This window comes from Coenobita brevimanus, chromosome 81 (genome assembly GCF_032717465.1).
Source record: "Coenobita brevimanus isolate Jiangsu-jjx chromosome 81, ASM3271746v2, whole genome shotgun sequence".
In the NCBI taxonomy this organism is placed as follows: domain Eukaryota; kingdom Metazoa; phylum Arthropoda; class Malacostraca; order Decapoda; family Coenobitidae; genus Coenobita; species Coenobita brevimanus.
In genome coordinates, this window is record NC_137034.1 from 8687822 (window position 1) to 8702501 (window position 14680).

At 41.3% G+C, this 14680-nt stretch overlaps 1 long non-coding RNA gene across 1 annotated transcript; it reads left to right on the top strand.

Moving 5' to 3' along the window:
• Nucleotides 1–748: 748 nt before the first annotated feature.
• Nucleotides 749–9771, top strand: LOC145409484 (uncharacterized). Its single transcript, XR_013899121.1, has 3 exons — nt 749–833; nt 4397–4544; nt 9641–9771. It is a non-coding gene; the product is annotated as an uncharacterized LOC145409484 (long non-coding RNA).
• Nucleotides 9772–14680: the final 4909 nt, after the last annotated feature.

A 14680-nucleotide genomic window follows, 5' to 3' on the forward strand; every position in this document is an offset into this window, starting at 1 on the left:
TCTCACATCTTTCCTGTCACTTCTTATTGCTTTTCTTTCCTTTACAGGTGGCTTTACATTGAGTGACAAGCAAAATGGTTTCCTGCAAGCCAAGAAACCATTACAACGCTGGGTGGTAACCATATAACCAAACCATACGTGCTCCCTACGTGTCAACAAGTTGGTTGGTGGAGGGTTAGTGCCCCTTCCTGTTAAACAAATAACTCAAAGTCAAATGGCCACCCCTTACAGGATTATGGCGTCTGGCAATAGATAGATAGATAGATATTCTTTTCCCACACACGTACGGGGCATAGTGGTACTGTGAAACGGGTGGAAAACCCTATGGGGAGCCACATGGACAAGGTGATGACTCATCCTTACAACGGTGAATAAGGAAAAGTTGAAGATTGAGTAGAAAATTCCAATTTCCTTCAAAGGAAGCCCGGGCAGTGTTACAATCACTGCTTCGGTCAGTGATGCTAACGCTAACCACAAGCCCAAGGTCACCGCCAGTGCCTCATGCTCAGAAACAGCCTGCCAAAACACAGACAACCAGCCATCTTCAACTTATCCTTATTCATCAGCGAGACCACCTGGAGACCTGGGGATACTTTCTTTTGAAAGGGGAAGAGTTGGTGAGTGTTATGTATCTTTATTTTTTCTCTAGCAATTATAATTTGGCAGATATTAGGGTTTGAAGTAAGGGTATTTTTTCCTAAATCACGGAAATCGCCCATAGGGAGGAGTGGACAGCGTCAGAAAACCCCCGGTGTGTTGGAGTTAAAGTTGAGCGTAGCACTTCTGAAGATATCTGCTTGCCAACACTGCGTGCACATTGGCCATCATGACTTGTAAGTGTCTGGCTTTGTGAGTGGGACCTTTCGAAAGTTTGGAAACTTTGTTGTGCTATTTTACAGTGTACATACATAAATACACCTAGATTAATTTAAGTTCATGTGTATGATATCATCAGATACATTAAATATAAGTTGCTTATTAAATATTTAGCGCTTAGGGTTGACCAATAATACCATATTTGCTAGACGCTGTGATTGCACTGGGGTGACCGACCATGATTGGTAGAAACTTTCTGGCAGGTTTCCCGGTTATTCAGCAGTTTCTGCTCTTTCAACACCTGCTTGGTCCTGAAGATGCTGAATGAGAGGAATTTACTAAAATCTAAACAACAGTGACAAGCTATATGACTACTAGCCCTAAAAGTCTCACTCTTACCATGTCATGTGGGGAGCCACATATCCACCCATCCTCTCATCCTCCTGCTCACTCAACTCATCCAACACTTACCCTTCCCAGCCACCTGTGCGACCCACCAAGCACAATGATCTCGGCCATCCACCCTGCCTGCCCACAAATGCCACCCACCAAGCTCATCTAACAGTGTCACCCAACATATCTTACCCACCCTGAACCCACCAACCCAGCCACCCACACAGAGCACCCCGGCCACACAATCTTCTCATCTATCCTTACGACCCGCCGTGTCACCACACACCCTGATGACCCATCTTGCCCACCAACCATTGTCACCCACCCTACCCACCCACGAATGCCACCCACCCTGCTCACCCAGCAATGCCATCCATCACATCAACTCACCCAGCCCTTCCACCGTACCCACCCATCTCTCCCTGACTTCAGTGTATCTGCAGTAATCCATCCATCCAAGCCAGTGTATCTGCAGTAATCCATCCATCCAAGCCCGGGGCTAGGCAAGTTGGTCCTGGGATTTAAGATGAGAGTGACCAGCCTCACTCATCCCTGAGTGGCATTATGTGAGCAATAAACCCCAATCACCCCTTGGATACAAACCTTCACTGGCTCAATCCAATTGGAATCTCATAATTACCCACTAAACCACCAGGTGCCAAAATTTGGTTATATGGTTACCACCCAGCATAGTAAATGGTTTCCTGGTGTACAGGAAACCATTTGGCTTGTCACTCTGTGTAGAGTCACCCACAGGTAGAAGTAAGAAGAAAAAGTGAAGGTAAGAAAGACAAGAGGAGGTGCAAAGTCACCCATAGGCAGAAGGATGAGGAAAGAATGAAGGAAAGAAAGACGGAAGAGAATGGAAGGAAAGAGGGATGGAGGAGAGGAAAGGGCAGACACTGGAGAGCAGCACTACATTGAGTGAGTGGATCAGAGATTTCTTGTTTAAAGCTGTGTGAGAGAAATGTTACATCTTCCGGAAACATTCCTCACGCTGTGCATGTAATGTGTGTAATGGAGCATATGGCTTACCAGCACCTCTTACAAGATATCACAGGGCTACATTAGTAAGGTACTAGGTTGTCTGTTTATAGTATAAAGTTATGTTAGTTTTCTCCAATTCGTAAGCTGTGTATGGGAAAAATGTTAAAAAATGTGACACACGTCATTCCTGAAGTATTTCCACTTCAAGGTTGTGCCACAGTCTGACCGCATTATATATGTAAACAATTGCAGTGACAATTACAACTCAGATATATGCTATTTCAATAAAAGCCAATGACAGCATTCCAAACAAATGCATACTTGGGGTAGTGATGATAATAATATCACTAATTTCAGCCAGAATATTTCTTCATTGACATGGTACAACATTTTTAATGTCACACTCTCAGTAGACAGTTAAGAAGCTTTTTCTGTCCAGAGTCATAAAGTTCAATGTTTAAGCTTTAAAATTATATATAATTGATATATTTTTGATCAATTCTGAGATTGCCACTAAAGTAAGGTGACCAGATTTATTGGAGCTAAAAGCGGGACGCGCGTGCGTGTGTGTGTGTGTGTCTATATATAGACAGACAGATAGATAGATAGGTAGATAGACAAATAGACATAGATAGATATACCGATAGATAGATATATAGACAGATAGATATTGACTAATGTAACAGCGACCCCTGCTGTGCTACACCTCAAACTGAGGCTGCTAATCAAACACTAATGTCTACGAACTCCGAACATACCGTACGGTACATTGAATGGGTCGACCAAAGGTACCAGCAAGTGATCATTACAGATTTTAAAATAATAATTCGATATTTCATTTGGTTAGGATTATGTATATTTTTTCTAATTCATCCTAAGTTCATAAAAGAAGGTCATGTTATATCTAATGCATTAGTAAGTTTCTAAAAGCAGGACAAGTAAGATAATTTGCTCAAAAAGCGGGACATTCTAGTCACAATTAAAAAAGCGGGACGGACGTTCAAAAAGCGGGACTGTCCCACCTAAAAGTGGGACTCTGGTCACCTTACACTAAAGGTTTACATTTTTTTTTTTTTTGTCAGACTCTGGGCATAGGCTTCACAGCCTGCTCTCAAGGCCCAGTAGTCCTCCTACATACCATACACCTCTCTGCATGTTACCACTTTGGCGCTAACATCCACCGTCCATATTGAATACATGCTAGGGCTGTCTCATACAGGACATGTTTATTGGTATTGGAAGGGGTATTTTTACAACATGTCGGTGGGTTATCTGGTAGATCAGTAAAGTCTGATATTATGGAATTCAAATCCTTAAACTGTTCCCTGCCCCAGCGGGGATTTCAATCTGGGTCCGGTAGGACTGCAGGCCATCTCTCTGCCGATTGAGCCACCACCTTCCCCAACGCACAGAATGACCCTCACATTTTGCGTCCAACAGAATTCCCACAGAATGAGTTGCATATACTGTTGACATCACATCATCATCTGTACCATTTTCACCTTAACTAGGCATACTTTTTTGTTCTTTTGTGGCTTATTTCATGTAGCTCACTGTGAGAAAAAGACAATATTCTGGCTCTAAATCCTTTTCCTACCACTTCTTCCAGGCTAGCACCATAATGTAGTGTTATTCAGTTGTTACAACTCAGCATTCAAGACAGAGAGATGACGGTTTTAGAACAAGTTAGAGTACATCGGTTAGTTATAGCTAACATAAGCCAAAGTTTCAGGTGAAGGTCAGGCTGGGACAAGGTAGCGAGTCATAAGACAGTTAAGTGTTTTTCTGTACAAGACTCTAATACTAAACAGAATTATATGTGCTGGCAGTCACTTCATTCCTTGTGTAGGTGGCTCCATGGTAATCCACAGGCCTTGGGGATCTTTTTTATTTAATCTCCTCATGATTTTATTCAACTTAAGATAGACTTTTCAAATCGTAGGGGTTAGGCATGTCACTGATAAACCCCCTGAATATGAGAGGCATTCCCTACATTCAATAAAATCACCTGGTAGCAGCAGGAATAAACAAAACAGGATGTCATCTGGATTTAAGAGGTTAAACACCACTTGTATTGTAAGGGTTTCGGCAATAGACAGGATACTATTAAGAGCACTCAAACTTGTGTTGGTTTAAGGGAGTGGGGATGTTCAGTCTCATTGCTACTTTCTAATGAAGTCATTTCCATCACTGTTTCCAGGGCCACACGCTCATCAACTGCTTGCTTTGCCATGTCCTGACACTCAGCTCTGTCATGAACTCCACTCCAGGAATCTTCTTGCAGTTGCCCCACCTCTTCCATAGCTGCGTTGGCACACTGTAACGCTACTTGTTGTGAGAATGCACAGGTGGAGTAACCGAGTTTGTTGTGTGTGATTAGCTGTGCCATCACAAACTTCATCTCAGGCCCCCTGTAAAAATGCATGTGCTTTTCTTAGGTATTCTGTTTGAAAACTTTGTAACTGATAACATTTTCATATGTAGCACCGATTAACCCCTAAAGACCGCAGATCATCAACCCTGCCTACCCCTGGAAATGCCAAAGAGGTCCAATTTTCAACTTCCACCAAAGTAAAAATTTTTCTTAGAGATTTCAAGGTCTTGAATTTACACACCTGAAAATGAAAAACTTAGTCCAACCTGATGGTTACCACACAGTCAACCATCACCCCTCACATGAGAGTGAGAATAGGAAACTTTTGGAAAATACATACACAGATAGCCTGATTATCTGGGCTATATGGTGTGAAGGGGTGCCTGAATAGTCTGAAGTCATGATTAATCCAGTGGAAACAAAACACAAGCACAGTACTGTTAGATTGATTTATTTACTGGTTAATGTACTCTTGAAACAGCAGAAAAACCTTATCAATTCAATTCATGTTCCCCCAGCATGTTTCTATATTTTTTTGACAATTTTCAGTATGGTAAATTACTTTTCTCTGCTGAAAAATTTCCTCCCTGTTCTTATCATCATGTTCCTTAAGCCATATCTACGATTGTTTGTTTCCAGCGCAGTGGAAGAAACTCAACGTTTCCCAATTTACCAACTAGGGGTTAGGTTAGGCTGGGTTAGGTTAGGTTAAATTATTGGGTACAGTTAGGCTAGCTTACATTAGGTTTAGTTAAACACTTAGGTTAAGACAGTCCCTTCCACCATTTTGCTGACGAATCAAACAAGAGTTGTCGCAGCATAACAGCTAAAAACAATGGGGAAACTGATTTAACAAGAAACAGTCATTTACCAACTCAGAAATAATCAGAAAAGTATAACAGACAGTCAGGAAGAAGAAATGATTAGGTTAGGTGCTTCTACTGCTTAAAATAAAGCATATGTTTAGTGCATGAGCAGACAAGAGCATCTCTCTGGTGGTGGCTTCCTTTCCTTATCATTCGCCTCACCAAACTCCACCCCACCACCCTCGTGATCGAGTTGTGAGCAGGAGGCTTGGCTGAGGGTTAAACTCACACTTGTTTACCCATGGCTCGCTTGCAGCAACTGGGTGCATGCTGTATAAACTGGAACTATTGTATGGATAATTTTATGTATTACCGTACCACTGAATCATTCGGTCATAGCCCGGATATACCAAAACCTGGATAGTCCGGACCTGGATAATTGAGCTTTTACTGTATTTTACACCAAATAACCTTACAGAAATAAAAGCAATATGAATTATGTGACCAGGCATGAAATACATTTGTCTAGCCAGTGTATGAGGGGAGGCTGGGGTGACAGGCAGCGCACTGTAAGGTGAGGATCTGTGAAATAAGAGAAGTCACCCATGGTAAAAGATTGAAAATGGGATAATTTTACAAATAAACATTGTTTTCAGCTAACAGTTTTACATTAATAACCCTAAACATGTAATGTATTTACTAGGCATAAAACAAAATCATTTGGTTAGGTTTAGAAGTCTGTCATAGCTGGGAAATGACGTCACTCTGGACATAGGGGGAATACGGAGGTGGAACGGGTGTGGGGGGTCTCAGGCAAGAGTGAGTATTGCTGACACACTCACCCAATATGGTTTAGAGGTGGTATAGGGAGGTAGTTTGTGTGGGAGGGGACACAGAGGACAGGATCGAAGGAGGCAGAGGGAGGTAGAAAGATGGCATGGGAGGGGTCTTTCCCCACACCTGGGGAGAGGGCCGGATCATGCCTCCTATCACCCGATCTCTTAGTTTCCATTGGCTAGGTACCATTTACGTCATAATAGAGGCAGGGTTACAGCTCTCCAGTTTTCTGTAACCTTTCTATGATTATCGGACATCAGGCTTTATGTACTGTACCAAGTTTGGAAGCCAGTGACTGTCGGACGTAAGACTTTCGGGATTAACATTTCCATCACTTGCCACAGGATCATGTTCGTCAATGTCTAAATCATGAAAAATCTTCCCTTTCCATGTATATCAGTTCTTGCTGTTTGTCATTCGTGCCACACAGGTGGGTGTATAATTTTTGCTTGTGAATTTTCAAAGCCGTTACATCATCTTGGCCAGTGGGTTGGATTAATGATGTAGGATGGTTATACTTTAATATTAAAGTATAACCATCCTACATCATTAATCCATTTTGGGACAAGGGTTGCAATCCTCAAGGATGATAAGTTGTTCTACAGCATTGCCTTCAAACAATAGCACTTGATAGGCGGCCCCACCTGCACACATTTCCTTTGATCTTTAGACACTGAGTGGTGATTAAACCAAGTAAGCCACACGTTTTGGCATCATCCACTCCTTGTATTTCGATACTGCACCAGTATTCTCCAGAATCAACCTTATTATTAAGATAAAGTTAGTGAGGGTGCTTGGCTGTAAGCAAGAGTGTGGGCTTGATCCAGTGACTGCAGGAATGATTGATTGCAAATAAAATGGAAATTCTTGACTTGTCAGCATTATGACCTTTTTTTTATGCCAGTGAAATGATTGATTGGAAAGAGAATGTAAATTCTCAACTTGTCACCCTTAGGCCCATTTCTTGCCAGTGTTCATCAGCAGTGTGTATAGACTTTGGCATTAACTTCCAAAATAAATCTGAACTTGCCCTCAGTGACCCCATTCAAGATCTACCATAACTGGAATTCTGGTGCAGCAGCTTCATTCCCTATGGCATGTTCACTCATGAGCCTTGTGTGACTCTTGATAAATACAGAAAACTAGTCTGTAGATATCTTTAATGCATCAGGGTCCTGTCCAGGTTTATAGAGTTTCCCACTGCTGCACATAATGTCCCTGCTTGTTACTGGATATGTTACGAGTTGATGGGAACACCTTGCTCATAGCACTGAACATAAGGCCAGATACAGACAGTCCTCATTATAAGTTAGAGTTATGTTCCAGTATGTCACAACTACTTCAATACAGCCTGTAATGTAAATACAGTAAAAATCCCCTAATCCGGCCACCAATAATCTGAAAATCCCAATACTCCGAATTTGTCAAGGTGAAATTTTTCAAATTTTTCATTTTTTTTTCATCCAATTTCTCTGGGCATAATCTGAGGATTTATCTGGTTTGGACTTGTCCTTGGACTTGGTTGTACCTGCCAGCAACTATTCATATACTGTACACTTCTATGCATTTCCATTGAGTAAAACAATGACCCATATCATTTTAAGTGTTTATTTAATGCTCATGTACATATTTCTAATATTTTCAAAGAGCCCTCCCAATAGTAAAAATAAAACAATAGTCCAAAAGACCCTCAGTCCCCTGCGATTCGGATTACAGGACTTTTACTGTATGCGGGAAATGAGCTGGTCAGCTTTACAAGGAGGACTGGAACTTTCTTTGGCAGTTTTATTAACTTTATTATGGATTTAATAACAAAAAAGAACAATGAGAAGGTACCAACGACGTACTATACTACTTTATTTCAATTTATGAGCTCTGTCTGTCATGTGTATCTTTCCATCATAGGTCAAGGAGCTGTATGCCTTGACTGTTGCTTAAACCTTCCATGTTCTTGTAAATGTTGTATATCATTAAGTCAGTTCAGTTTGAAGTCTTTGGTGATACAGTAATCCCTTGTCTTTCAGGGGGTTACATCACTTGGACACTTACAAGAAACTAATATCTGTGAAGTATGAAACCCTTAAATAGGGCTTCCACAGCCATAATATAACTCTTTGATGGTATAAGTGGCCCATAGCATCACCAAACACTCAAGCTTTATTGTTTTTTAAGATGATCCATCCATCCGTCCATCATCCAATCCTACGTTGCCCCATGAGGAGCGTAGGAGCCCGGGGCTAGGCAGTTGGTCCTGACATTTAAGATGAGAGTGACCAACCTCACTCATCCCTGAGTGGCATTACATTGACAACAAATATTCTTAAATTATCCCCCAGTACACCTTAAGCTAGTGTATTCTGATACTTTATTTGCCCCCCCACACACACACACAAATAAAGATCTGGTATCATCAAGTACCATAAAAGACGAAGTCTTACTGCATTCATCTTTGTCTTTCCACCCTCACACTCTCTGAAGGCTTGTACTTTCAGCTTATGGGTTAGGGCCTTGCAAGTCCTCCCAGATGACTCTGGGGAAGGTATTGTATGCAGCAGTAAAGAGGAAATGTACATAGAACACTTGGCTACCCTCAGAAGTTTGTTGCCTTCTGGGTCAGCAGCCCAGCAGTGGTGAGGGCATAATGCCATTGGCTTGGATTGCACAATAGCCCTTCGCTCGATCATGTACCCCATTTAATGGGAATAAGGTCACTGAGTGGTTAAAAAGGCCATATTTGGGCAGTTTGGAGCCCGCACTATGCATTACGGATGTTCTCCTCTTGTTTCCTAAACTTTTCAGGCCTGACCATCACCTCATCATGTTTGGAAACATGGGTAAACCATTCTGTATACTGACGTGCAAAAGAAAATGTCTGGAGTAGATGGTTAACTGTAAGCACAGATTAACCTACTGTACGTCTGTTAATGAAATCAGTGTGTCATCCGTGCAGATGAAACGAGAATGTTCATACTGTAGACCCTTGCTATAGTGGACTCACTGAGGGGAAGCCTGATCTGATAAAACCTTATCTTCCGTTGTATGCAATGGTCCCCTCCCCCCCAGGTGAGATTTCAAGCATATATTTGAAAATAATTGAGTATGATAGCATATTCTAGTACTAAAAATGAAAACTATACCCACTTTGTACTAACTTGGCCCATAATTTTGCCCTTTTGCAGCCTGTTTAACATCCTTGTCATAGCACATCTTCATGACTAGTACAGTATCACAATACTGTAGTCTGTTATTATAACTAAGCAATCACAATGGGGAGAGGGCAATTTCAGGCCCAGTTGGAGTAAAAAAGATAGGAAGCACAATATATTGTGACTCATTGCCCCTCATTTAACGAACATTGTTCATTATAGCTGATGGAAGTCTGGTGGCCTTTGTAGTGTCCGTTAAATCTGATGTCCATTCTTTTCAGGTCTGTTAATTCGAGGATCTGCTGTATATGATGTGAAAATGAAGCACACAGAGAGTGTGGCCCCACTTTAGTTCCTATGGGGTAAGCCTGTGCTTTGCTTGTTTGACTATTCTCTGGTTGACGGTCCTGATATTTCACAGGAAATATTTGACACTTATTGGTGAACTGTTTTATAGATGAATAACCAGTAGTACAGTTGAATGAATGGAAATGGAATAGGTTAAAAAATGAAATGGCAATAATTTTTTAAAAATCAAAACATTTATCTTACCTGAGCTAACAAAACAAAGCATATGGTGATTCCCTAGATGGTAAATATGTGTACCCAGTTAAGATTTAGTCAACTAAAATTAGTTTTTCTTAAGTTTATATGACATACCTCAGCATGGTCTCATACTGCTGAATGAGGGGAAGCAACACAGCAGAACTGGTCGTAGGCTGTGTTGCCCCCCTCACTCCCACAAGCAGCAGTATGGGACCACGCTAAGATATGTCATAATAATTTAACTAAGATTATATTTAATGTCCATTTAATTTTTTATAGAAAAGTTTACAGCTATATGCATCAGATAAATCATGAAGGAGAATGCTTGTATTATTTCTGAAATGTGATCTGAAGATAGAGCATGTCTGGCCTATATATGTCAGTGCTGGTTGTACCCAGCAATGTGGCATGCAGGCTGCCCAGATCATCCATAGGGATTTAATAAATCTGGTAAAAGGTAGAGCTTGCCTTCACCTTTATAATTAAATTTTTAAGCCTGCCTCCATCAATTTATGCCCTTTTTTTTTTATTTCTATCAGTGTGTATTTTGCTACCTTTCAGTACAGTGTTCATAGAAGTTAATTTGTGGAAATTTTTTTTTATACTTAAATGTTGGGACCAACTCCCTAGTCCCGGGCTCCAGCGCTCCTCATGGGGCATTGTAGGATTGGATGGATGGATGGATGGATCTGACTGGCCAATTTAAAATGAACGATGTAATTTGAGGTATTTTCATTTGGTGTGCTTTCTAATAGTGATCAGCATTCATGGAAAATCATTCGCTGTGAGGAGGTAATTATCATGATCATTATTCATTTTGATTACATATTTTTCCATATAGAAAGGGTCAGATGGGTTCACTTGATAGCCCTCCCTCCTTCCTGCTTGTGCAATTTTGCACCAGCTTTCTAGTAAGACCTCTAGATCTAAGGTTAGCACACACCACCTAATCCCAAATCTCCATCGGTTTGTGTTTCTGAAGAATTCCTGCTAATGTGTATATTTCTACACCTTATCCTATTCCCCAGGTTCATCTGCCCGACATGTCCTCACCCAGTGTATATTGCATCCTTCCTGTGTCCTGATTCTCTTTATTCTCACTTGCCTGTGCAGCTCTTCTGAGAATGTCCCATCATCCATCTTTACCCCACATGTCTATCAGGTAACTTGTTGTTTGATTCCAGACTCATCATATTCATCTCTTTTACAGTTCATGTTTTACTGATATAAATTATGATTATCCTAGAACAGGAACCTAAGACATTCCCTTTCGTGGATGATAAGAACATTAGATGTCAGGATCTATCTATCTATCTATTGCCAGACGCCTCAATCCCGTTTGGGGTGGCCACAAACAAATCGCCTCCAAGTCGCCCTGTCCCCCGCCATTTCACTGCCCTGCTCCCAACTCACACCCCCCTCTCTCATATACCTCTCCACCCCATCCCTCCATCTCATCCTCAGCCTCCCCCTCCCTCTTCCCCCCTCCACCTCACTCACATACACTCTCTTCGTAAGTCTTTCACCCTCCATCCTCTCCACATGGCCAAACCACCTCAGTGTGTTCCTCATAACGCTTCCTATCACATCCACATCCACACCACAACGCTCCTTTATATCCTCATTCGTCAGCCTGTCTCTCCATGTGACTCCCCAGGCTCCTCTTAAATAACTCATTTCCACTGCTCTCACTCTTGAAGATGTCAGGATGAGTAACAATTTTCATGACGTTTTTCAACCACTATGCACCCTTGTGATGGCACTCCGTTCAGCTCTCCCTTCTGCACTGATGACTTCACCAGTTAGCTGAATTTTCCCACTATCTCCATTGACTCAGCGCCTGTCATCACAGATTTTAGAGCTATCAGGTGGTCTGGGTAGACCCCTTCATCAACAACACTGGAAATCCTCACTCAGACTCAAGCTGCCACCTCTTCCCTGCTTCTCTTGTGTACCCAACATTTGTATTCAGTACAGAAAATACTGTTCGTACCCACACCCTTCTTACATACAGCACATGGTCATTTACCTGAATCCATAACTTTGTCAATACCACACCACAAATCATGGCTTTTTTCAGCCTGATATTTTGTAATAAATCTATTATTTCTTCCATATTCCTGCCATCTGCACAAGATCATCAGTGTATAAATCTCCCATGAATACCCCTCCCAGAAACTGTGTGATAATGCTCCCATTACTATTATGAACAGTAGTGAACTAAATACTGATCTCTGATATCATCATCATCATCATCATCATCATCATCATCATCACCATCATTGCCATCATCATCATCATCATCATCATCATCATCATCATCATCATCATCATCATCATCATCTCCAGCACATCATTCCCTCCCAGTAACCTCTGAATAGGGGATAACCATGGCAGAAACACCTCCAAGTTACTTTTCCCTCAAATACTTCTCTAACTCTCTCTTCCCTGAGCATACTGTTCCACTTTCATCTTCCATACTACTGGTACATAAGGTCTGCCTCTGACAACACTGCCCATGGTCTCACTTCCCCAAACTTTCATCGGCACCTTATCTGTGTGCATTCTTTGTACAGTCGTGTCCATAAATAATTCCTATCCTCCTGTACCCCATGCCTTAGGCTGGCTCCTTTATGCATGGCAAGTCACAAGGGAGTAAGAGGGGCTGAGAGGGAGGGGCCAGAGAGAGAAGGGAAGGTGGGTGAGGGGACAAGCGATGGTACTTGGTTGGAGTGAGGGAGGGGAGGCAGAGGAGGGAGAATGAAATGCAAAGTTGTGGCCACATAATTTGTCTGTTTTCTTCCATTTGGGGCAGCATATATTGGAGTTTCAATTCGGTAGATAAAGCTGCATCACCTTGTATAGCGGCATCAGATAACAAACTGTAGATAGGTGGTGATATTATGGACTGGCTCATGAGAGAAGTATACTGACGTGACAGATCAAATATTAGTGCAGAGCCACCAAGACTGTGTGGGCCCAGATTGTCAATGCGTGGAAGCCAGAGAACGAGAGAACATGGGCCTGCCTCCTCCAGCACACCAAGGATGAGTGGGAGCTGTTCAGGTGAAACCAGCAAACCATTAACATCATTGTTTCCCCAGTGCTGCGAAGCCTGCATGAGGTTTTAAAGGTATGAGGCCACTGGACTACTTACTAAGGCATTCCTGGTTGATTTGGCTTGACCAGTGTCGGTAAACATTGATAGAGATATATTTTGGGAGTTTGGGTAGGATTTTGTTTCATTTTCCCTCTGACAGATTATGAGAGATTTCGTTATCATTTCCACCCATGAGCACAGACATCAGATTTATTTACCTTTTCTGCACAGTTATTCTAAATAGCCTTTTCATATAAAGATGCCATTATCTCTTACACCGCGGGCATGTTTCCCAATGTTTTGCGTCTCCAGCGGGGTTATTCGGGCTCCGACAGACTCTCAAAAAATATTTGCCAAAAATCAGTTATTAGTCCTAGAATATTAAAATTACATATGCATATGGCACATACCTTCAGCTTTCTCCTGGGATGTTTGTTGAGCCTTCGTCGATTACCGTAGGACTTATGGAGACCTCTGAAGTTGGGTAACGAAGTCTCCACTTTACACTTCCCGACAACCCGTAATATGATTACCACAGCTAGATATTAACACTATAAACACTACTCTATGATTATCAAGTAGTTTGGGATCCATACTCCAAATAAAAACCACTGTGAAAGCAATGAAAATTACGAGCACGTATGACCTTCCCACTTGTGCTAGTTCGCTGTTGGTATTGTCATTTATTATTCATAAAACCCCTCACACTTTATATTTCTATTACTATATAACACTTATATATATCTACAGTCTTTATCCATAAGTTTCCTTCAGTAGTATTAGTTTATTGTCACTTTAGGGATTCAATTTCTTTCAGTAAAATATGTAGCATTCACTTTCTCGTCCTGTATACTAGCATTGAGAGTGAATGTCACTTTCACCTTCACTCTCATAACTCATAGTATTCAGACATGCTAGAGTGAAACTTTCACTTTCATTACTCCTAGGGTATATACTCATATTCTTATAATACTACTCATTTACATTTCTATTTACGTTCTCTATTTTATTTACGTTATTTACATTTCTATTTTATTTACACTGTGTTATGCACTGTCACTTGAAGTAACTTATAAAACTAATTTCCACTGTTCACATATATTTACATTCATTACTTTCACTTGCTGTTTACACATTATTTACACATTATTTACAGTTCCACTTGCACTGTTTTACTCAATAGAAAGATCGTAGTCACTCTTTTATCAATTGTCAGCCCTTTACCTCTTTCCACACGAGGTTTGGTAGGGGGTAAAGGTCACAGGGCCCTTTGCATGGGGGTGAAAAGTCACTGAAGCTAGCAAGAGCAAACAGACGTACCTGCACATTGGAAGATGAGAGTGAACTGATAAGGGTGGGCCGGGGTGGTGGCCTACCTAGGGAAATGCATTACTGCCATCGTTAGCCTCTTGAGAGCAGCTAATATATAGCAGTGAAATGATTGGCAGGAAATCTAGACAATACATTATAAATTAGGTAGTTCCAGGTGAATGTAAATATCACTTAGGCTTCTCCCTTCCCTCCTTATATGTATAATTATTACAAAAATAGATTATACGGCATATTTCAAGGGGAAATAAACAGCGAAAATTAGCGAACGAGTGCATGTGAGGTGTTGTCAGGTGATAATTAGCCAATTCCAGGTGTATGGCACTCTCACTTACCTTATTTCTTT